This window comes from Puntigrus tetrazona, chromosome 12 (genome assembly GCF_018831695.1).
Source record: "Puntigrus tetrazona isolate hp1 chromosome 12, ASM1883169v1, whole genome shotgun sequence".
NCBI lineage: Eukaryota > Metazoa > Chordata > Actinopteri > Cypriniformes > Cyprinidae > Puntigrus > Puntigrus tetrazona.
In genome coordinates this window covers 3,618,920-3,643,602 of record NC_056710.1, presented here as the reverse complement: position 1 = coordinate 3,643,602, position 24,683 = coordinate 3,618,920, and the positions used below count along the sequence as shown (strand labels likewise).

General features: G+C 36.9%; 1 pseudogene; it reads left to right on the top strand.

The window, feature by feature from the left end:
- Window positions 1-439: 439 nt before the first annotated feature.
- Window positions 440-20,843, top strand: LOC122355772 (annotated as a pseudogene).
- The last annotated feature ends 3,840 nt before the right edge of the window (window positions 20,844-24,683 follow it).

The window sequence follows — 24,683 nt, the reverse complement described above, 5'->3', positions numbered from 1 at the left end:
TATTAGCACAATATTTAAGCACCTTTGAAGGGCGTAGCCTCAATGTTTACCTTTCTCCCGTCCCGCCACATATTTGACGTCACGTCCTATCCATCAATCAGCGTTGCTGTTTATACTCTAAACTTTATAAAGTCTGTCCACAGAAACACCAAGCAACAGACATTTGACAGCATGCAAACTCTGTCAAGTTTGATTCGTCCCTGTTTTATTTGTCCGGCGACGTATTCTTCAACTTAGTTGCCAGAGATTCATGAAAAAGTTTATCACAGAACAATATTAAATGCATCTGCTTTTAGGTTCTCTGCGCGTCTGTTATTCTGGTGCCTGTGCTGTGCGATGCGCGGATCTCTAAGCGTTATGTGATCGGATGTCCGGGCGCTGCGATGAGTGTGTCCGCCCATACCGGCCAGTGTCTGGCCGGAGACATCCTGGACCAATGATGCGACTGCTGCGGTGTGCCGCGCAGCCGGCGAGGATAATTTGCGGCGGCTGAAGCTGGGAGACCCGGGTGTGGAGAGGATCACGGAGTGCTGCGTCTCTGGGGGTGGATCAACAGCTTCGTGAGGAGGAGGAGGAGGAAAGACCGGCGTGTGGTTTATAAGATCCCGGAGCCCGTCTGCGACATTGATGAGGTGTCCTACAGGAACATCTGCGAGCTCAAGAGAGTCAGTAACCGGGGCACAGAAACTCCAGCGACACCCATCATCTTCACATCAGAGAGGAGCCTGCGGAAGGTAAGACCTTGTGTGCTTGCATCCTACACTCTTAAATATCACAGTTTCTTCATTGGCACCTCTGATTCCATGAAGAACTTTCCGCAGTCACAATTTTGTTTTGTATTTCCTCAGACCTGAATGGTTCTTTGCAGAACCAAAATCCCAAACCTAGTGAGCTGCCTATAACATCTTGGAGGCACGTGTCCAAAGCACAGTGAGCTTAAGACTCCTAATTAGGACCAAGCAATTCTGGTTTATTTATGGCTTTTAAAGAAAATTAAAAAAGTTCTTCAGATCAGCATCCCAATATTTAGACCTTCTAAAGGGCCAAGGTTTTTCTTTTTATACAAAATCACCACTTTGGGTTATATGGCGATAGTCTGCTGAAAAACTATAAAAGTCAAAATGCCCAAGAGAATTCAGACAAAATATCAAATACCTCAATAATACAACAATGGCTCTATATCCTCTTCTTTTTATCCAACTATACACATCTTATAATTCTTCAATATTTACCTTATCAGCTATCAGTCTCTTATAATTTAGATAACATTGATAGTTTCAAGTCTCCTCTAATGGATGAGAAAAGATTGAATTTTATACTCCCCTAATCAAAAAATTCTAAGTTGGCAGAATACTTGGCGTCTTGATATTAGTGATTTAAACTGGCTCCTTTTCAAGACAGTAAACACAGAAGCTTATTAGATGTTGCCAGTTCGTCTACCAGCCCCCCATTACGGGATTTATGCTTGGCACTGGAAACAAACTGGAAAAATTTAAACAAATCACAGCAGATAACCACGTACCTACACCCCTTCCCCTGCAGAGGAGTCAGCTGTAGTTCATCCAGATTCTCTTGGAATTACAACAGGAAATGTAGATTCCAAAAAGTTTGAGTTTCAAGGGAGACAGCGTGGTCTCCATAAATTTAGTGCATTAAGGGGTTTAGTTCCATCGGGAGTATTCATTAAATGTTGGGTGTTTCAAAAAGTCGTTCTCACCACCCATGTTTCCTAGAAAGCAAAATGCTACAAGCGTAATTAGATTTAAAAATCCAAATATTGTAACAATGATTTAAACTAATTTTTATCAGTTTGAATTACTCCCAGTCATAAAATCTGTATGAGCTTGTGAAATAAGACAGTCAGTTCGAAAACAGCGCAAAATGAAAATAAGATCTCTGACTGCACAATTAGACCAGCCTCTCTGGAATTTTAATTTGTCAATTTTATTTCAACAATATAGGTTTTGAAGAGCATGAATGAACTGAACACACTGAACAAACCTCTATCTGATGTGATTAATTGGGTGCTACCAGACCTTCATGTCATTGGACATGATTTCCAAATCAAGCCTGGCATTGTCTGCACAAATCCATGGCCGGCTCTGCGTCATTCCCTTTGGCTCCCAGTAAGCTATCACCTCACTTCTGTTCGGTCAACGTTGGACTGGCCAAGGCAAGCGCTTTACAGTGTTTGTACCACACCCAGAATTTGTATTGCTGAAAAGTTAAATCTTAGATCTACAGCCAGGCTCCTGTTTCTACTCAGTCAACTATTACAGCAAGACATCTCTAATCACATGATGTAATCTGCATCTGGAGTTCTCAATTGGACTTTATTATCTAAGAAGCCTATTCTCAGGGTCCAGATCTGCAGTCAATTTTGATCTTGGGTGTTTTTCTTAACACAATTCAGAAGTCTTCAGGAAGCATTTGGCCTTGTGGACTTTTTGCCACATCAGTATCCATTAATAATATCAGCCATTTAGTTTCCAAACTTAAAATATATTTAGTATTAAACAAATGAGGATATTATAATAAAAAAATAATTGTCTTTATATAACAAAAGAAAAAAATGTCCCAGAATTGCCGTTTTTTAATTATTTAAGAAACACCCTTATATATTTATCCGCCCCTTTGATGAGAAGTCTCCCTAAAGGTCTTGCCCAAACACTTACATTCTTATGCATGTAAGCGATCACGAAGGGCATATGTGTGTATGTTTTAAATTCCCCAAACTGAGGGCATTTGGCTTTAATTGCTCTGAGCGTCAGTTTATGTGGTGATTTATTAGGGCAAGAGAATCAGTGGTGTAGATTTTTAACGACTACAGATTTTACCTGTAGGCGTGTATGAGCGTCTGTATCTCAAACATAAGCTGAAGAAGCAGAAAGTGTTACATCGCTGCAGTAAAGCCAACACACACACACTCTTTGGTTTGCAGTGCTGAGTTTGCATTAGAGGAGATACGCCCATAGAGACAATCTCAGCCGGTGGCATGCAGGTATAGAACCGTAAAGGAAGTTTAAGTCCTGTCACACCACAGTTCTGAGTTCAGGCAAAATGTGGAAAAATCGTCAGGAGGCTTGGGTATGCTTCAGACTTGTTACTGCTGACTGGGACTACTGATCCAGACTTGTGATTTTGCCAGATGTTGCATGACAAATGGATATAATTTGAATGTTTCCAAACTCTTGGAATTTTTTGCCTTTGTACTAGGACAGTGTAGAACCAGGAAGGGATTGAAAGGTCCTTGAACTGGAATTCAGATTTGGGATGTATATATAGCGTTAATGAAGTAGTCCATAAAATGAATAATTTCAAAGTGATTGGCCAGTACCATCCCGATGACTCGTATTTGTAACATATAGGCTACACTTTCAATTACATTACGTTATATTTCACATAGTGCTCTTTAAAGATGATAAAAATCATGTGGCTACCAATGCTGCTGTTGGTAAAAATGGGCGTCTCTGTGTTTAAGTCAATAGGATGCTGACCCACTAGCACACAAACGACATTTACATCACAACTGTCTCTAGAATCTATTTGCAAGCCTTCCTACTATAGTTGGCAATGTTCTATATGATTCACATGTGAGGCTAATGATCTGTTGCATGCGACAGTTTTCCCATTCATAAAAGAACTGGCGACTGAATTCTGGAATATCTGAACCATGATTGTAACCTGTAATCAAAACAATTTCAAACACTTTTTAGTCTGGTGACCTGCATCTAATCCTAATATGACAAACAATACACTGCTTAACATAACTGAATTTAACCAGGCAATTCAGGAAATTTTGAATAAATATTTGTGACCAGATGGGGTGTTCATGACAAGACAACAAGACACATTCTGGGGATGATGACATATCAGCCTCTTGTATAATTTACTGAAACATATGAAAACTGCGCTTTGTACACCGCGCTGTTATCTAACATTAGCAAAAAAATTATAACATGCGGAGACGCGTGACAAAAGCATGCTGATACCTGACCCAGACAAACGGGGGCAACTGTTGCAGTGCTGTCTTTATAACACATTGCTTTTCATTGGCACTTTGCACGCACGAACAGGCCATTACCCGCCAAATGGCAGAAGACTTTTCTGGTAAATGTACCACATCTGTATCACATCCAGCAGCTTCCATCGTTTGACTGTTAAAATTCATATTAGTATCAAAATGTCAAACGTGAAACTATGATTGTGAAACAAGATGTTATTGTAGTATCAAGTAAGTATCCAAGATGTCCTCTAATGTCCGAAATGATGCTATACAACTGAACCAGTGTTGCGTGTGTGGAGTGTCCAACATTTCCACACTTTCTTTCTTTTTTCTTTTTTGTTATTTAGCACATCATAAAGAGCACTTTTCCTATTCGATTTTCAGTATGAACACACTACTCTTACTATTTATGCTATATATTACTACATACTATAGTACAATACTGCTATCTATATTTCTACTGTCATAGAATAGTACTAATTACACACTTTAATGAAAAATAGATACAGAAGTTACAGTAAAATACCAACAAATAATATACATTTCAAAAACTGTTATTATTACAGGGTGGAGTCATTTTATACGTTCTTACTGCCACTATGTGACCACAAAACATATTTAACCTAGATTGCATTATTTGTAGCTAATAAGGTTTAAATTGCATTCTGAATAAGCGATTTTTTGACACAGTAAGCACTCCAGTAGTGCACCTGGTACAGGATTGAATTCCACAATGCTGAGTGCTCAGGATTATGAGTTGTTGTAAAGAACTCAAAGAAATAATAAAATGGCTTAGCTGCATCAGCAAATGCATTGTTGTCTCGAATTTACTTATCCGCTGTCGGATTATGTTACTTTTGTAAGGGCATGCGTTTGGTGCCACTGCTAAATATATGCGGTAACGAGATTTATGTATCTGCTTCCGTAAACTGTAAAAATTTTGCGACCTCTTAATAAAATTATTGAAACAAAATATATTCTTTGTATCTGCTAGTATTAAGATATCATTGTATAGTCTGTTTGTGTGTGGTGGTGTTTTATGGTATAATATAGAACACTGAAGTAAGTAAATGAAGATGTTGTAAAGCAGTGCCATTTTCTTTTCAGTTTATTAAAATTGCACTTGCATGAAGCAGATGTCCATGTGGCCATTTCCTGACCTTTTCTTAACATGTCCCTGGAGCCTATAGAATCATTATTTGTACTCTTTCGCACCATAAAACATGACTCGTATGTGGGTTGCACAAATGTGTTAGATTTTGTGCCAGCTAGCATGACATAACAAATGAAATGTTCTCTGCTTTAAACGTGCTAAACCCTCTACAGATGTGCAGCCATATTATGAGGAGGAAAAACAATTCCATTATCAAGATTCAGAGTCATGATGGGATATGCTAGAGGAATGGCAATCAGTTATATAAGCCTACAAATATGTTTTTTACCAGCCTGTTTCTACAATAGTAAAATGTAATTCCTATTCACAACTAATTTTCAGCTTAGAAACTTTAGATTTTTCCCCTCTGCCAGAGGTTTGTCAAGAGGCATTTAAAAAGACATTTCCATGAATTTCGCATCTGATATTATTTATAGCAAAAAAACAGCGGGGTGTAGATGATTTGTTAGTTCCACGCTCATATTGTAGGTGGTATTTGGTTTGCCAATTGTGCAGTTATTCTTTACTCCATCTGTGTTGTATTATGGTAATTGCTCTTTTACAACCCTAATAGATGAGCATTCACTATTGCAGCAAATTTCCCAGAAATAAAAAAAAAAAGACATAAAAGTTTTGGTGTTTTGGGTCAAGGTGCTGTTTATCACTGGGGATTTCAAACAGTGGATGCATAGAGCTGTACACAGACCCTTAGGGAAGAAACAACTACTTTACGCTACCTAACATGGACAATGGAGCAGTGCAGATGTGCTTGCATGCAGATGTTGTGAAACAAGGGTTATGCAAGGTAAAAAATGGTGTTACATGGACAAAGTTAATATGTTTGACTCATTATCCAAGTTTTATAAGCACTTTCAGACTAAGGATGTATCGTTTTCTAGATAAGCTGACCCTGTTTCTCAAAAACATTCGCCTCCTTCAGTTTGCTGTTTTATAAGCAAGATTATGTTGGCTGGTATGGAATAATTAGAATTGAGAGACTTTCTCAAGAATAGATGCTTTGTTCTGTTTGAGCAATCATGGAATTCTGGAAGTCGAATATTTTTTGTAAAAAGACACTAAACACTTGTCTTGTCTCCTTGCAAGACATTCCTAGTTGTGCTGGTTTCATGTTTTCCATAGCACACTGATCTCTAATTTTCGATTAAATAATAAAGTAATTTCTATTCAAATCAATACTTCATGTTTGTTTAAGCAAGTGCTCTAAAAATTGTACTGTCAAAAATAAATAAATAAATAATACACAGCTCTGGTTGCCAGAAAATCACAATAAAAATACTTTTTTAATTTAATTAAATTTTAGGTAAGCGTATCATGCTAGTTAATTTAATTATAAATAAATAAACTAAAGAAACTTGCTAACATTAGCACTAAGGACCCTATTTGCTAACTTTACTGACAAATCTGTAATCCAGTTCTGGAATTAAATAGTGATATACAATTAGAATTATCTGCACTCTATATTTTGGTTTAATTTTATACTAATTTTATACTTTATAATTTACACAACATAATTTTACTCTTTGTTTGCCATATGTTCTCCAGGCCATGAGGATAATCCAGACAGCCTCCGCACAGATATAACTTCATCGCTGATGTGGTGGAGAAGATTGCTCCAGCTGTGGTTCACATTGAGCTGTTCCGCAAGTATGTATCCTGAATCACACCTCCATTAATCAGCGATCTCATGTCTCAGAGAGCACGTCTTCATCAAGACTGTCTTTGACTATAGTTACATGAAAACCATTTAGCATCTGTGAAGCTTCACATTACACAAAGTTCTTTTAAAAAGTATTTTCACAAAAATAAATTAAAGGTTTCTTTAGGAACGGGTTCTTTGATGAGCAGCAAATGGATCTTGATACCCTTTTGGAACATTTATTTTAAAAGTGAACTGAATTTCAATTTTGTTCTCATGGTATTTCACTGCCTGATTTTAAGAGTCACCACTGGCAAAACAGATATTCCCACTTGTTTGCTCTTTTTATTAGATCGACTATCATCAATATGGGTGGAATTACTTCTTCCATGTATGCGACATTGCATCCATATTGGCCCTAAAACAACATTTTTATTAGCTAATAATTTCTTTCTAGATTTTGGAGAAGGTGATCTATGATTAATTGACAAGATTGTTCTTCCAGGACCATGGTCCTCTTGGATAAATCATGTTGCGTATCGTTTCATAAGTCATTTTAAGGCATAATCCATTGCTTTATCTCTTCATTATAGAATAAATATAAAGTATCTGACTTGAGTATGGATGGAATATCCTCTTAAATAATAGCAATAATCGCAATATCATTATCACTGCATAAGACACAATTTGTGGGATGTAGAAAACAGCCAACCTCAATTTTAGCTTGTTGAAATTGAGCACTGTGGTAAAAAAAAAAAAATATGGAGAATAACTGTCATGTTTTTCCACAAATCACTTGTCAATGGAAGTTCCTCCTAGGTCTCAAATCCTGCAGGGAAAATATGGTCAAATCAAGAATGTTGAGCAACCATCATTCTTTGCTGTTCCTCTGTGGAAAGTTGTTGAAAAGCTTCAAGAAATTCTTAATTTTTCCTTCTCCAGAATGATGTTCACCAAGCGGAAGTGGCGTGGCCAGCGGCTCTGGTTTCAGCGGGTGTCTGAAGATGGCCTGATTGTAACCAATGCCCACGTGGTAGCCAACAAACACCGGGTGAAGGTGGAGCTGAAGACGGGCGCCACCTATGAAGCCAAAAATCAAAGACGATGAGAAAGCAGACATCGCCTCATCAAGATAGATGCTCCGGTAAGTTCCTGTCCATACCTGTCCGTATAGTTCTTCACACTCTGGTCTTTTGGATACCACATATAAAATTAAGACTCAAGTTATTCCAAAATCAAGCGAGAAGCCTGCAGAAGTACGATTTTAGGTATCGTACTGCATCTTTTTTTAAAATCCAAATTCTACACTGAAATTACCTACTGTGCATTTCTCGTGAGGAGACTAGTTCTAACAGAATTGTACAATACTATCACATTTTGTATGTGATCAAGTAGTTGTGTTTGCTAAGAAGTAAAAATAATAAATAATTCACAAATTTACAGATGCTGCATCTGTTGAGGCCACTCATATTTTCTCACCGAGATGCCCTCAACTCGGAAACTCTGGCCTCCGTGAGAGTTCAGGAGTTCTCATTTTTGCTAACATGATTTTGTGTTCCTGTTCATGTGCATTCAACTCATAAATATTTTTTTTTTTATATAGCTGGATGCATCATATAAAACATACTCAGAAGAGCATTCAAGATCAGTCACTTAGAGATTTTCTTTTCAAGAGATTGATAACAGGTCTAGTCTTGTTGAATTAGCATCTGAGTTTCCATGATGTCTTTAGCAGTGAATTGCAAATACATTTTATGCCCGACCCCAAACGCTGCCCCATCATGAGTGTAATCTCCCATGCCATTTCCCTCAGAATAAGCATAGGCGGGCAGAAAAATGTTTTTCTTGGCTCTCCAGGATAATGACCCTGGTTTAAAGAAGGCACTTCTGTATCAGGAAGAAAGACAGATCCAGATAAGCCATGTTAAATTGCTCTCCTAAACAAGCCTGGCTCCACACCCATGCAAGACCGTTTTGACAGGGATTTGATTAGAGTTGCTCATATAACCTTAAATTACACTGACAGCACATTACACTCAGAGTGGAAAATGCAATTCTGAAGAAAAAAGTATATAGCTTCAAAACAAGCCAAATGCTGTTAAAGCGTAGATGTTTCCAGTCGTTTACAATTCATTTTAATTACACATATAATAAGTTACAACATTTATAGAGATAAACTAATGTATTATAATGCTTATTTATTAAAAATAATGCATTACATATGAATAACACCAAATATTGTGTTGTGTATCATGTTATAATGCATTATAATGCAATATAATGATATAATGCTTTATATTGCTTTATAGGTTTAAACTCTTCATAGGTAAGTATGATGTCCTGAACAGTATTTTTATAAAAATGTATAAATAAGGTACAAAAAGTCTATATTCTGTACACCAGAGTGACTATATTTACATTATAGTCTCAAGTGTCTTTATGTTTTATAAAGTGGTTTCTACATAAAAATATTATGCATGCAAATTTTCTTTGAACGTACAAAAAGTGTCATCCTTCCACTAGAGAATATAGAGTGCTGCATAGAGAGATACACAGTAGATGGTTTATGTTGTACAGTAGGTGTATCTTGTATTTTTAGTACAGCTGGATTGTTGTACTGACCAATCATTTACCAAACTTTAATTTCATAATCTACTGTACATACATTACATTTAGTTATATAAATCTGATTTATTTACTTATTATATATAGGCAGCACTGACTCAGAAAGCGCAAATGTTGCTGGATTTAGTTGACAATATGGTTTGGTACTTTGTCCTGGCAGACAGCAGTGCCACGTCTCTGTAATTCCCTCTCTCTGGCTTCTCATGCATAACTCCCCCTTCCTCTCTGGCTCAGGTTCTGCTTAGTCACTGCCATACTGTGAATAATTTATATTGGATAACTGTCTCATATTCGTTTCAGCTTGAGTTTCATGCCAGTCTTTGTTCGATTGGTTGTGTCTCAGTCACCACTGAGAATTCCATGTCAGAACTCCTCTTCATGTTTAAAAAGCATATGACAGAAACAGACATGGAAATGTTCTAGCTGTTTTAAATATGCTGCAGGGTTGTTACAGCAACCTCTTGTTTGTCTGGTTATTTTGGACGGAAGTCATTTTCAAACACATTAGGTATCATTTACAATGTCAAAGGCTCTCAGTGTATCCCCTTTCTAGAAAACCAAAGGGGCTGGGTTCACCAGTGGTACTTACACAGAGATGTTCTTACTATTGGGAGATAAGAGGGTCTGTGACGGTTAACTTTGATCACATGAGACGCTTCAGCTAATCATGCAGTGTCCTCTGGTCCCCTTCCATTAGTAGCTTTAGTTTTAGCCATTTAGCTTTTTGCTTAAAGGCTGCAGACTTGCCTTCCAATGGTTTTGGCTTACACCTGTTTATTCTCAGGGTTCGCTTACTGTGCTTTTTGATCTAATCTCATTCTTGTTTTCTTATTCCCACTAAATTTGCCAATTCTCAAACCAGAGAGAACATTGCAGCCTAAATCAACATCATTTCACATCCCAAAAACATCTATGAGGAACTTGTTGACCCTGTTTTAGACAGCTTGTTGGATGTAGTGCACCTATGTTCATTTCAGCTTCTCATTTATTATTTATTTGCTTTTAATGTTACAATATTCATTAAGTCTAGCAGTGACACATATGCACGTGTGGTTTATGTGCTCTATTTTTGCTGTGCGTAGTGAATACATTGGATTCAGCAGAAAATGCACCATAGATGTAATTATGTACTCAGTCTTTGTTATATAGTCTGTTTTTATGAAGCCACATAAAAATGGAGGGAATTACTCAGTTTAAATGCAGATTCCACATGCAGTGACTGGCACACAAGCATTCCTTCTATTTAGCAGATCTGAATGATCAGCTTGATTTTAGCAGTGCATAGCTTGGTTTAAAGTTTGGGTTTAGTTGACACTGCAAAAATAAAAATATATAAATAAAAAAATGCATTCACTTATAAATTAAAAGATTTAAGTTTAAGATTTTGCTTTTATAACTTATTTATTTTATCAGACTAGTAGACAGAAAACATGTTTATATCTTTTACACAGGTCATTCTATCAAAATCTGAGCTTTTCTAAGCTTGATTGTGTTTATGGGGTTTAGTCTAACATAAAAAACGCATTATTTTTCATATAATGTAACTTTATAAAAAAAAAAATAGCATTTTTAATTTATGAAGGGATAAAAGATAAAAAGGAACCTCTAAAATGTTGATAAATTGGAACACAAAAGAAATTTCACATTTTTGCTCAGGAAATGTATGCTAATGAATGCATATTTAATTAGGTAATGCATATTTACCTCTGTTATATATTTAAATATATTATTATTATTATTAGTCAAACATTACAAAACGTATACCAACCGTCACGAGTGGTGTAAGACACTTTCATAGCTACACTTTAATTATCAGCCACAGCATGAAAGCAATTATCAGCATCAGCCACGCATATTTTATAATAACATTACAGTTATGTTATGACACAGGGCCGCACAATTGGTGGGACAACTGGACAAACAGCCTTTTTTCAAAGGAATGTGATGAAAGCTTTGCAAATCGGCTTTAAGAATTGTAGCACTGCTGCTGCTGCTATAACTTGCAAATGCAGGATGTTTGAAACGGGCCTAACCTTTGATGAGAAAAAGCATACCCTGCAGAGATACAGAGGAAAACAGATGCCAGTAGAGCATGTTAGAGCATGTTACTCTTTGAGTTCCAGTTCAGTATCACAGACGGTCTCTGGACAGGCCACATCAGGGTGAGGGGAAATATCTGGTAAGGATGACTAATACAGAGTCATCTGCATTTAGATCTGGGTCATGATACTTATGAAACATCAGTGTACATGTGTAAATGTTTAAAAACGTGTAGATCTGGGTCACAATGCAAGCTTGGCAGGAGGGACTTTTGTGTCAGGATGTATTTCCACTCCAGGTCTGACTTTACACGGCTGCCTTTATTTAACAGCTGGTCTTTTTTACTGCCAAACACGTTGCTCGTAGATGAAGCGGACAGATCTGTTAGATGGTTGTTAGTGAATTCGTGTACATTCGGGAAGTTCCAAGTTTAGATTCTATAATATTAATGACGCATGGTGGCACGAATGTGTGCAAAACATGCAGCGCTGTCATCCGAACAGTTGATTGGACTTTTAAACAAAACGTTTGCACATATGTTTTTTGTTGAGTATCATATTCGATACATCCAGCTTTAATGGAGCCGTAATGAGCTCATACTTGAGAAGGGAAAAAAACACTTTTAAGTTTTATTTACAGGCCCGAACGGAACGATACTGAGCATTATGGTGTGGTTGCTATGGTATGTTACAAAAACATTTAACTTCCATGTAAATCAATTGTGACAGACAACATGCATGTAAATATCTGTTGTCACTTTATATCTCCCAGACCCAGTCTCTCCTATTCTATATCTCTTGTCTTATTAAGATGATATTTAAATGATTAATATTATTATCAGATCTTTATTCATCCCTTGTGTTCAGCCTTTGCTTTATATTGCACATTGGCTGGACCAACCTGAAATATACGTCATCTGGGGTTTACCATTTATATCAAATTTGGAAAATGATTTAGAGATATTTCCCTACTCAGTCAGAGGAGAGCTGAACTTGCATGAAAATAGCTTGAGTACATTCCCAAGATGAGTCAATCCAAAAATGGATTATGCATACCTCAAAATCTCAGACTGCCATGTAAAATGGTATAAGCAAATATAAAGTGCGGTTATATTATAAAATGCCTGAGTCACTAATTTTCTCTTTGTACTGTGTATGTACTTGGTATATCGGTGACCACAGAAGAAGGCTAGGTTCAGTCTTTCTCTTTTATCTGGGCCCTTTGTTTATTCAGATTTTTCGGTTTATGGATATGCTCATTGATGTGGGTTATGTTTCCTATTAGTAGCTTCAAGCATCCTATACAAACCACTTGCATGCCTTTTCATTAAAACGCGTTGCAAACCTGATGCAAAAAAAGGGAGTCAAGGTTCCAGTATCTAGTTTGCAGACGTCATTTGTCATACAAGGCAAAAGCGTAAATATACTTTTATCCTCGTCTCTAAAAATATCTGTGTAACTGACGCAAAACGATGTAGTAGACATGCCAGACCATCATTGGGGGCTATTCATGCTTTCATGTTACATGACGTAGTGTTGTCTTACGAGGGGTGAGATGTGGGCTGATGGCGTCAAAGCTTCAGAAAATGTTCACACGAAAACACGTATGCAGCGTTTTCTGATTTATCCACTCTGGGACCCGGTTTCAAAAAATATTGGTTTCACTCTCCCAAAACTCTCTGGATCCATCTGGACGAAACACCTATACATAAAAAAATATATATGCATATACAGCTAAACGCGTCTTCTTGTGGATGGGGCCTTAGTTATCTGGATTCAACTTAATTTGGGACTGACTGTTCTGTCTGAAATTCCCTTTAAAGTAATTTGGGAAGCCCTGCTGGCAACATTCCTCTCCAAATAACAAGGAATTCATGTCAATGCGCTGAAAAGTTAATTTGAAGATGATCTTGCTCATTTGCAACGCCAGCTTGCTACCCTGGTATTGTTGTAACTTGTCTCATGTTCTCTTAATAGTATCCATTAGTGCAAATTTGACTTTAAGGACACACATCCCCTAAAATCTGGGCCAGTTTTGAGTCTGGTATTAGTTAAGGCCCATGTAGAAGTCTTGCTCAGACTCATCTTCCTGACTCATTAGAGCAAAGAAAGAGCGGCCTTCAATGTTTCGCTGTTGGCATTCAATTGCTTATACAAATGAGGGTAAAACATTTCTTGGGTAAACAGCAGCTGGATTTGTCATTGAATTCTTTTTATGTGCGCATTTTCCAGTGGTTAACGATACCACAAAGATAGTCTGCAAACATTCATGCTGGCAGTTTTGCATTCTAAGCTGATCGATGCCAGTTCAAAGACATACAAGGAGTCTTGGCATCCTTCGGGTGTTTAGGAGACGGTGTCTGCAGACATGTGGTCGTCATTCACCTGAGTTGTTTCAGCACATATTTGAAAGGGTTTGGTCTTGTCTTCCAAGAAAGCAGCCTTACTTGAGTTTTTCCATGATGGGACAAGACACCAAAATTGGGTCAGACTCCTTATTGCAAAGTGTGTCATTCAAACATTGTGTGAAAAAGTGATAAATGGATGATTTAGAGTCATGTTTTTGAAATGTCACAATGAATTTATGAATATGTCGGTAAATACATAGCAATATTTTATTTGGAATCTTCAGGGCACTATATTCTGGCTTTCACATCTACTGTATTAGAGTGATCCCTGCCTTGCCATTTAAGTTGTGGAAGTGATGCTAAAAGCTCAGATCTGTCAATATACATGGAGCCCAAGTCAGAAGTTTCTAGACAGTGAGTTTGACCTGCTCCAGGGAGACTGTGACTTTGGAACCGCAACCCAATGGGACCTGATTTACGGTTGCTGAGAAACAGGAAACTCTGTCAAAGATTTCTGCTCTTTCTGGCAGAACACAGAAGTTTAAAAGGGTTCAGCTGGGATTGATTTTCTCAATATGGAAGTTTTGCTCACAATAAACATGCATCCATATCACGTGTCCTTTGAGTCAACAGCGTTTTCAAAACAACTGAATTCTTTACAGAAGAGTTGTCTCATCCAATATGTGTTTATGGATGTTGTTTGGATCAGGTTCGTTGCATAGTTGTTTTTTCCTATTTTAACCAATTTATCCAATGAGGCTAAAATTATAATGAGATGGTCAGAGAATGCCATTAGTTATATGGATGGTTTTTCCTGTCATCTTTATGGGTGTTCTGAGAGGACATCTTCAACACAACACAAAACAGTTACATCCTCAAGATGCCTTCAGACATCATACATTGAAGATTAAAAAAATAGTTTACCCAAACATGAGAATTGTGTCATTTTTACTCATTATACCAATGTGTCATTCCAAACCCGTAAGACCTTTGTTTGGTAGACAAATTAAGATGTTTCTGAAGAAATTTAAGAACTTTTGAACCTCTATACACAGCAACGCAACTACCACATTTAGATTTGTTAGGACATCATTAAAATAGTCCATGTGACATTAGTGATTCGACCTTCATTTTAGTTAAATTGATAATAATGAATTTGAATATTGCTAGTTTTTTACCTGATTTTTAACACTTTATATTTTTGGTGAATTATATTAATTTCAATTAGGTTTGCCTAAAAGTGTTAAAAAACATGAATTAAATAGCACAGCAATTCCCAATAACTCTTTTTGATAAATGGGATGTCTTGAGGCTGTTGAACACACTGAGTCATGGGCTAAAGTTCCAGCAAGAGACAAACAGATAAAAACATCAGTTCCAACTGGACCTACATCGAGACTGAGCTGTCTGAAATCAGTCCAGTCGTTTTGCCCTGTGGAAAACGGTCCTGTAAAATCTGACTCATCATTTGGGATAATTCATCTTTGTGAGTCTGGCATTGGTTGTTCGTTTTCTTTTCTCAGAGAGCTTTCTAAATTCACTTCAATGATCCACTTGTAAAGAGATTAGAGGGATTTAATGAAATAGTCGTCAAATCCGTTTCCACTCTCACAGACGACACAAGCTGATTAATTCGCCCTGTAGGACGCATCAATGAACATTATGTTTTGGCTAGCTCACTGATGGGCAAATGAAGCTAAATGAAAATAGGAAACATCTAGAATGAGAGGGTATGAGAAATCAGTATTTGCTTGCCAAACACCTGAAATTGAATGTTTGTATTTCAAACAATATATTAGTGTCATCAATTAACAGTGGCAGGCCTATATATATATATAAAATAAATAAAATAAAATAAATACATGGTAAATAAATAAATAATAAAAACTGGATGCCTCAAACAGAAGCTATTAGTATGGTGGTTAAAAAAATCACATTTTTCCCCAAAATGCAATAATCCATGACTTCTTTTAAATTTATTAAATCAATATAAAAGTTATTATTATTTTTTTTTTTGACATTCATCTGCCAATATGAACGTGATATTGCCTAGCATGTCAGTGATATTGAAATGGCGCTCCATCTGAAAGCACGCCAAGGATATTTATACTAATCATAAATCCGCTATACTGATAAAACCCTAATTATTTTTTTGTTTGCAGATCACAAAGTACAAGTTATTTGAGGAAAACTAGATGCCCGGTATATTCAAAGCACCATCATAATCTGTTTACAATGCTGGGAGTGGTGTGCTGTGATTGGTTGAGCAGATATATGTCATTTGTCATACAAGGCAGAGAAGAGAGACTGGCGTTTGAAAAAAAAAAAAAAAAATTATCAGACACTATATTGATGCACTTGGCGGAAACTCTTCAAATACACTCTGTATACATAAATACACACAAAAATACAAAAATCATAAACAGCTTTTAGAATAGAACTTTTGTTTATTCAAACAATGTGTTAGTGTTACAAAACAAGAAAAGAAAAAAGCCACTTGACTTGACTTGAAAAAAAGGAATACAATAAATAAATAAAAATCATTAAATCATTAAAAACAGATTTCCAATTTTACAAGGAGTCCTTGATCATTATTTGTTGTCCCTCATCCCCTGGTGTTTGTACTTGATCACCTGATCATCTTTCACCAGCTCAACCCTTCTGCTGGTACAATCAGAACAAAATGCCAATGTCCTGTACTTAACAAGCGACACTCAGCAAGTGGTAAAGTGTCAGATTTCAAGCTGATGCAGAAATTCAACATCTCTGCCTAGAGAGGTTTAAAACCAATGATCCTCATCACACACTACCAAGACCCCATCAAATGATTTTATGAATTTAGTTTTCTCCTCCTTCACTGACCTATTTCTCAAACAGGAAGTCAGAAGCATGGGCATCGTTACAAGACTATTTCCTGTCGGTGATAAGTGGCATTTAAAATTTAGGAGGAGCGCGCAATTTCACTGTTGTCTCTTTGTGTTTGGCGCAATAATAAGAGCAAAGGATGACTCCATGTCTTTCTAAGAACATTCGAACAGGTGCAGTTACAGAGAAGGGATGGTCGGTATATATAACATATATTGTTTTACACATAAAAGCACATATAATTTAAAGACTAATTTTAGCGAGACCAAATGTGGTGCGGGACGCAGCCTGCTGGCTTTAAGCGCGTGATTGTAGGCTGTCAGATGCAGTCAGATGTTGTGGGAGTGAGTAAAGGAGTAGAACAGTAGTGTGTTATCTTTAGCTAAGCATTGATTGTACATCTGCAAAATAAGACCGAATGGAATGCTCAGCAGGGATTCTCCCATACTCCCTCCACTTGCTTTCAAAAATATGGTCTTGTTTTTCATTTCTGTCCTCCTGTATCCTCTGGTAGGGTTTCAGTTAAACCTTAAGGTCTTCCTTTGTCTTGTGTATTTCATTGTGGGAACATTCAAATTTAATATTATGAGATGTCTTTTTAAATGGATAGTTCCACATAAGAAACAAAGTAATATAATATAATATAATATAAAAATAGTTTTTTTAATTACTAAAATAATTTTTGAAATAAAGACATAATGGTGTTCCTTAAGCTATATTGAAATACAATTTCAGTTTTATTTTAAATAATTAAGCAACATCTTTATTAATATTCATTTATGTAGCACAATGCAGGATGAGTTGCATGAAAAAGGTTTAGCACTTTATCTTAGGTCTTTGTTTGAAGCACTAAGCCCAGGTATAAGCAATAGTAACAGTAATACTTGACTTAGCACACAGATTTGCCAGACGTCATTCCAGCTTTTCTGCAAAATCGTCTTTCCTTAATAAGAATACCATCATTTCTATTCCAGCATCTGGAATTATCCTTAGCTACGAGGTGACAGCTGTACATACCAGTGCGTGACGCAGATAGATAACTGTATATGATGAGGCATTAGAAGGACAATTAGTTTAACCACAATATTTATAATACACTAAATCATTTATTTTTACAAAAAGGTTTGGGAGTTTCAGCAGACTTGTTTTCCATCCAGGCCCAGCCTGATGATACGAGCAGCCCCTTCTGTTTCACCCCCTCCCTTTCCTGTTGACAGAAGGGGAATGCTGTTGAAATCTCACGACTGAAAAGGAGGATCAAATCTGACTCAGAATGGTGTCAAGCACACAGCTGGGGCCACCACAGGCATTAATTGCCCTTATGCCCTTTTTTTTTTCAAACAACAAAAATTCACAGTCTGGTGCATATACCAGGATATACTGTTCCATGTGATTCCACACATAAAGTCAATGAGCTGTGGTTCACTTGCTTGGTCAGTTGCACTGATTTGCTTTGTCAAAAGAACCTCATCTTGCACTGCTTTTGCAGAGAACCAGAAGGTCAGCGTATGCTGGTTTGTTTCAGAAGCGGTCACGTATTATAATATAACAGCTGATATAATATAACAACGCAACCGCTGAATAAACAGAGCTATGAAAGTTTATCATGGCTGTATCCTAAATAAAAGGTATGTGGAGGTAGAAAACCATCTGAAGTTTTTGTTAGTTAGTTAGTTTATATAGTAAAGGCATGTTCACACTCTCCAGGTTTGGTCCAATTAAAACAATTCATTTGTTTGTGAAAAGAGGCAGTAAAAGGCAGCACATTTTATTCCTTTTCACGCAAATTCTGATTAAAGGGACAGATAGATTAATTAACAATCATTTTTCGCCTATTTGTTTGTAGATAAAACTCTAGCACTTTTAGGGCCAATCACTGGATGTTGAGTGTGTTGAAACATGCAAGAAGCGAAGTAATATTATACTGGCGCAACATATACTTTTTCTAATGAGCCTGGGTTGGTAGAGAGCTTCAAGGCACCTGTCTTTAGTCGAACCAGCCATAGGCACTATTTTAACAATCTACGTGCATGGTCTTAAGAGCATGGTGCAGGCATTTAGGACATCTATGTATTCAGTTTTGCTAGTTTAATGATGGGGAAATGTGCACCAGGCACATTGTCCAAAAGGTTTGTACCTATTCTCTTAATGAGTCATAGGTGTGTTTTGGGCATAACATGCACAAACCAATATGAGTCTCATTTCCCATTCCCTTAAAAAAGCTTGCATCATAGCATTTTTACTATGTATGTGGAGAAACCCTCAACCTGAGGAGACTATATGGTCAAAAAGCAACATGCCAACAACACCTTAAAAATAAAGGTGCCTTACGATGTCATGAAAGAACTTTTAACATCTGAAGAACATTCTGTTTCACAAAAGGTCCTTCAGATTATAAAAGGTAAGAAAGCCATGGTTCTTTAAAGAACTTTGACTGAATGGTTGGGGTCAAGTGTGTTTGCTATTTAAACAACGTGGTGCTGGATGTGAAAAAGACAACTGCGCTTGGGCTGAAATGAGCAAAAAAACTTGAGTTGATCCTGCAGTCGCACTGCGCCATGTGCATGATAGTGCTCAATGCTTTCAAAAAGCCAAAACTGGAATCAGGTGCATCAAAAGACATGTGAATGATTAGAGGATAATTAGGGAGTATTACAGAAAACATCAGAAAGCTGCGGTCTGCTTTAGTCTGAGCAGCTGAGGTGTGTGGCTTTCATGTGGTTCTTTGAGGCCTTTCATTATCTGCAAGATCATCTATAAATGTTGAGTATTTCAAACCACTATACAGGGCAAGACATCCCATCAAACTCAGCATATAGAGATAAGGGTAAAGCTGTTTAGCCACAATGTCGGACTTTGTGTTTGGAAAACCAACTACTCAGCAGACGAACCTCATACCACCTGAGTATAATGGTTCTGAAAGCTTTACGTGGTGTGTTTTCTGTCTTATGAACAGTTCAGCTCGCCATGCCAGAGAACACTTGGAAGAAAACACACTCTTAATACACTCTTAAGACATTACTCTCTCAACCCGAGAACATTCTTAACATTCTCAGCGGGTGAGATTAACACAGCAATGAGATTAAATGGATATCACGTACTTTTGCACAGATCTAATGAATTCTGTATTTATTTATTTGTGTCAACGCCTTACGCTTTATTGTATTTCATATTGCAGATGAAACTCCCAGTGTTGCTGTTGGGCCGTGGTCAGCTGACCTAAGACCGGCGAGTTTGTGGTGGCTATCGGCAGCCCGCTCTCTCTTCAGAACACAGTGACCACAGGCATCGCCAGCACCACCCAGAGAGGGGGCAAAGAGCTGGCCTCATAAACTCTGACATGGACTACATCCAGACAGATGCCATCATCAATGTGAGTTAATCATACACCGCGCATCAGCAGTTTGTTGGCTAAATGGGTCACTACTGTGATGCTTAGTTTCGGCCACTGTATTTTTAGTGTATAATTTGCAACTATTTAGAACACATATGTATTTTAGCAAGAATATATATTAAGAAGTGGATGATAGATCAGATGCAAAGCCTTTAAGTGCTGTCTGAAATGTTCTTGAGCATTTTCTATGCTTGTGTTATATGTTTATGTTATATATATATATATATATATATATATATATATATATATATATATATATGTATATATGCATATATATATATATATATATATATATATGTGTATATATATATATATATATATGTATATATATATATATATATATATATATATATATATATATATATATATATATATATGCATATACATATATATATTACAGTGATAGCAACAGCGCACATAGCAACTTAATAAAATGGCAATTTATACTCAGTAAAATATACCTTATATTCAGCAAAAGATTACATCATTATAGAAATAGCTTTGTTTGCGAATATACGGACAGCGACATTTAACATGCAGTTATTTTACTTACTGCAGTCATTACGCTTTTTTAGCATTGTCTATACCACATACGCATTTTATAAAAAAAAAAATCAAAAATACTACAGTAAAACCACTTGGTCAATGTACAATCTTACAGCTTGCAAAATACATGTTTTCATTCTATTTATATGAAAGCTGGCTATTTTATGTTCAAATTTTTCGTAGCCAGAGGAGTTTTCGAGAATTCGGTAAAGATTTTTTGGTTTGTTATTACGTCTTGTTAACAGCCAGCTTTTAGTGAATTATAGCAACAGAACGCAACGGGCCGAATGTTTATAGCATACTTCAAGAGCTAGAACATATGTTGGCAGAAAGGCCAGCCGTGTCGAAAACAGCAGATCAACTATGAAAAACTTACAGACAGGAAACATTCGCGCACGTAGCAAGCTCGCGTTTACTTCCTGCGTTCGCCGTTGAGATGGCGAAGCTTTATAGAGTCAACACGCGAGGTGACGGCAGGAATACACCTTCGCACTTCATCCGACACATCCGGTTATGCCGGTCGGAAGTTCATGACAGGCATAGCAATCGTATGAACAAATTATGGATATGGGCTACCCGAGTCACGCAAAGATGCTTAATCAGCATATTCGGCCTGCTCGTGGAAATCGCCACAAAAGAAGTATAGTCGGCAGGAGAATGATACAATGCAGCATTATACATGCAGCATAATAACAACGACAGCAGAAAACGTGAGCATTCGTACGATTGTTAAAGAGCAAAGCAGCATTTCAGAGGTCATTTCTGAGCGCACGTCATTGAAGTTGGTCTCAAATATCAGCCGAAGTGCAAGTAGTCACTAGTTTTCCACAACATACCATGTATATTCAACAGTGAAAGTGGGAAAGTTGCATGCAGCAATGAATGCGATTGATTTTTTCTTGGTTTAGCAGACCGTGCCAGATCACAAGAAGAGTGGTACGTTTATTTTTTTTGCTGTTCAGCAAAGATATGCGATGCGTATTTGCCATAAGATGTTTCATTTAAATTCACACAGTTTAAATGAACAGCTTCAAAATGTCAAGTTTCTCGCCGAGGTAACAGTGTTTTTCTTTTGTTAAAAGGTTTTGTAATTAAAAGTAACTTTGGGAGCTTCTTTGCAGTGGGGTGAACTTGACTCACAGCAGTGAACACAATTTCAACTAGTAGAGATGTGAATAAAGAAGAGTGCCATTTCCTCAGTTAGTAGCCAATTTAGTATACGCAGCAGTTAACACACAGACAGTTTGTGGTCAGAATTGAAAGACTCATTTAAATTGTTAGTCAATGTTACATAATTGGCCTTCAATTTGTTCATATCGGGTCTTCATAGACATGCATATATTAACATTTTTAACTATATTTACATTATCCATTCAGGTTTCAAAGAAAGAAAGAAAATTTATAATTATCAGCCTTCAAAGTGATTATTAAAAATAGACATTTTTAGATTTAGTGTAGGTTGAACAGAAATAGAGGTAAAATAGAATGTTAAAAACATTTTTTTGTGGGTTTAATGTTAAAGATGACGTACTGCTTTTGTGATAATGTGTTTAAAATATTATTTTATTAGTATTATGTTCAAAAAAAAAATATTTAAATTGGAAATGCGAAAATAGCACAGAAATAAGTCAAAAGGCAGTGATGACAGAATGAATATTAAAACTACTAAGTTCAACACTAAACATTTACGAGAATGGTTAACATATTTGAAACAGAGAAATTAGTTTCTTCACTAAGCAAACTAGCTAAAGCTGCTTGAATTGCCATATTTATTTTGCATTGTTGTGTCTGGGGTCTACTTTGTCGTTATTAAGATTGGCAGCATTTCATAATATAATTTATCAATCGCCCAGTTTTTCGTCTCGTTATTGACTCCTCTCTTCGAATGCTTAGTTTAAATAGTTTGGTGAATTGCAGACTGCAGTTAAAACATCATCGTGTTGGTCAGCAGATCAGAAGTAAGGCATCGCAAAGACTCTGTTTTTCATTGCCCTTGTCCAGCAAGACGGTTCCTCGTTTTGTCATTGGTTTTCGGTGTTGACCACGGTTCACCTTCTTTCGCAAACACACGCATTTAATCAGCAGGCTAGGCTCTTCGTGCTGCCGCAGCGCAGTCATCGCCATCATAGAGTTGTTCACTCATTACCTGAGCGCCAGATCGTTTCACGAGCCGCTTTTGTGATCGTGCTTTTGCCAAAACTGTTCGGCCTGAAACGCGATAACAATAGTATATCAACAATTCAGGCTGTCGAGAGAAATTACGGTGACCATGCAGTAAAACAGTCACTATTGCAGTATTATATCAGATTCAATATAGTTGATTGTGTTATTGTTTCGTCTATTTGAAAGTTTGCCTTTATTTGTAATTCGTTCATGAGTAGTCTAGAAATGAACAAGCCTCTACTAAATGTAACGTAGCTCATTTTTAGACTAACAGCAGATTACATGATGTTTTGTTATTGTATTAATGGTTTTACTAAATAAGATACTTCTGATTTTCTGCCATCATCTTTTAAAAGTAGCTTAGATTTAATGATATATCAATTCTCCTAATAAAACTAACACAGCTTAGTAACGGTAAATCTCCAATAATGCGGAAGCACGGTTAAAATTATTAGGCAAATTGGTTCAGGTAGGTTTTACCGCTTCAGCTTGTGCTTTCAGAGGGCGTCGAAGGGCGACGCCATATTCAAGTATTGGATCACGTCAGCTGCGATAAATAGCACGTTATCACAGACGACAGTTCGGCAACAGCAGATGGCGTACGAAATATCGCCATTCGCCACCATTTCTGAGAGATGATGATCTCTCAACGCCACTACGACAGCTCAGATTTACCGTAGTGTGTAGTTCGAGCCACATCGTACCATATAACATTCAGCCCGACATCAACCTGAATATTGCTCATCTTAGAATAGGAGTCGCTTAGCTTTCTCAGATTTTTTCAATTGCTTTCTCTGCCTATTCATTAGCATACGCAACGAGCTTCCTTTGCAAAACACTATTTATAATTTAGCGCGGTTCATTTTCAACATGCCAAAATGCATAATACGCTGTTCCGTGCTCTGCATGCTCAAGCTTGAGTTCTCATTCAAGAGACGAAGCAGGTAAACGCCGATTATAATTCATATTTTCATTATCGAAAAGATCAATTAAAAGTTTCCACCAGTGTAATTAAAATAATTACTTACTCACTTGCGTACCTATTTTATGTTTCTTCAAAATAATCATCGGCAAATTATCGCGCGGTAAATCATAGCTTAGTCGATATCGATTAGCATTTGACAATTACACAATGGTTAATATGGTTATTTAGCAAATTAGCTTAGCTTAGCAAATTGTCGCCTGCAGTAAAACTACGGTCTTTTCATAGTTATTGCTCATAGCACATTTATATTGTGCAAATGTCTGACGAATCTTTCACTCGATTACTCCGTAATATGTCAAAATGCCTGTTGCAATATATAGTAGTCGTGCTTTAAAGAGATGTTTATGGTTTGTGAACGTATGAAAACAGGTGCGTGTTGTTCGCAGACACAGATTACAAATGCCAACGGTTAACTGTGAGTTTCGTGTAGGCATGCAGAAAGAATGTCATGTTTCAAAGCAGGCTCACCAGGTTTGGAACGCATTCCATTCGCTCATGTACATATCATACTGGTCAGCAAAAGTATATCATGAAGATTTTGTTGCCCAGCCCGCTTTCACGCACTGTTTTCATACTTACACCATATTCAAATTTCGACATTATTTGAAATCAATTAGTCATTAGAATACGACTATTATCTAGAATACGTTCATTCTCAGTCGTGTTCGGTGTCGCCAGATGGTACTAAAACGAATTAAAGAAGGGGTTAATGTTTTAAATCGCTGCAGTCAGATCGTTTGATTGACGACGCCGAGATTAATGCATTTTTAAGGTCGACAGATTGATTGAACAATTGTTATTTAATATTGAGAAGTGAGTGGCTCGATAGTTATTGTATTTTAATAGATAATCTCGTTGCGATCCGTCTTCGAGTGTCCATCTTTTCGCAATTTGTCAAGGCT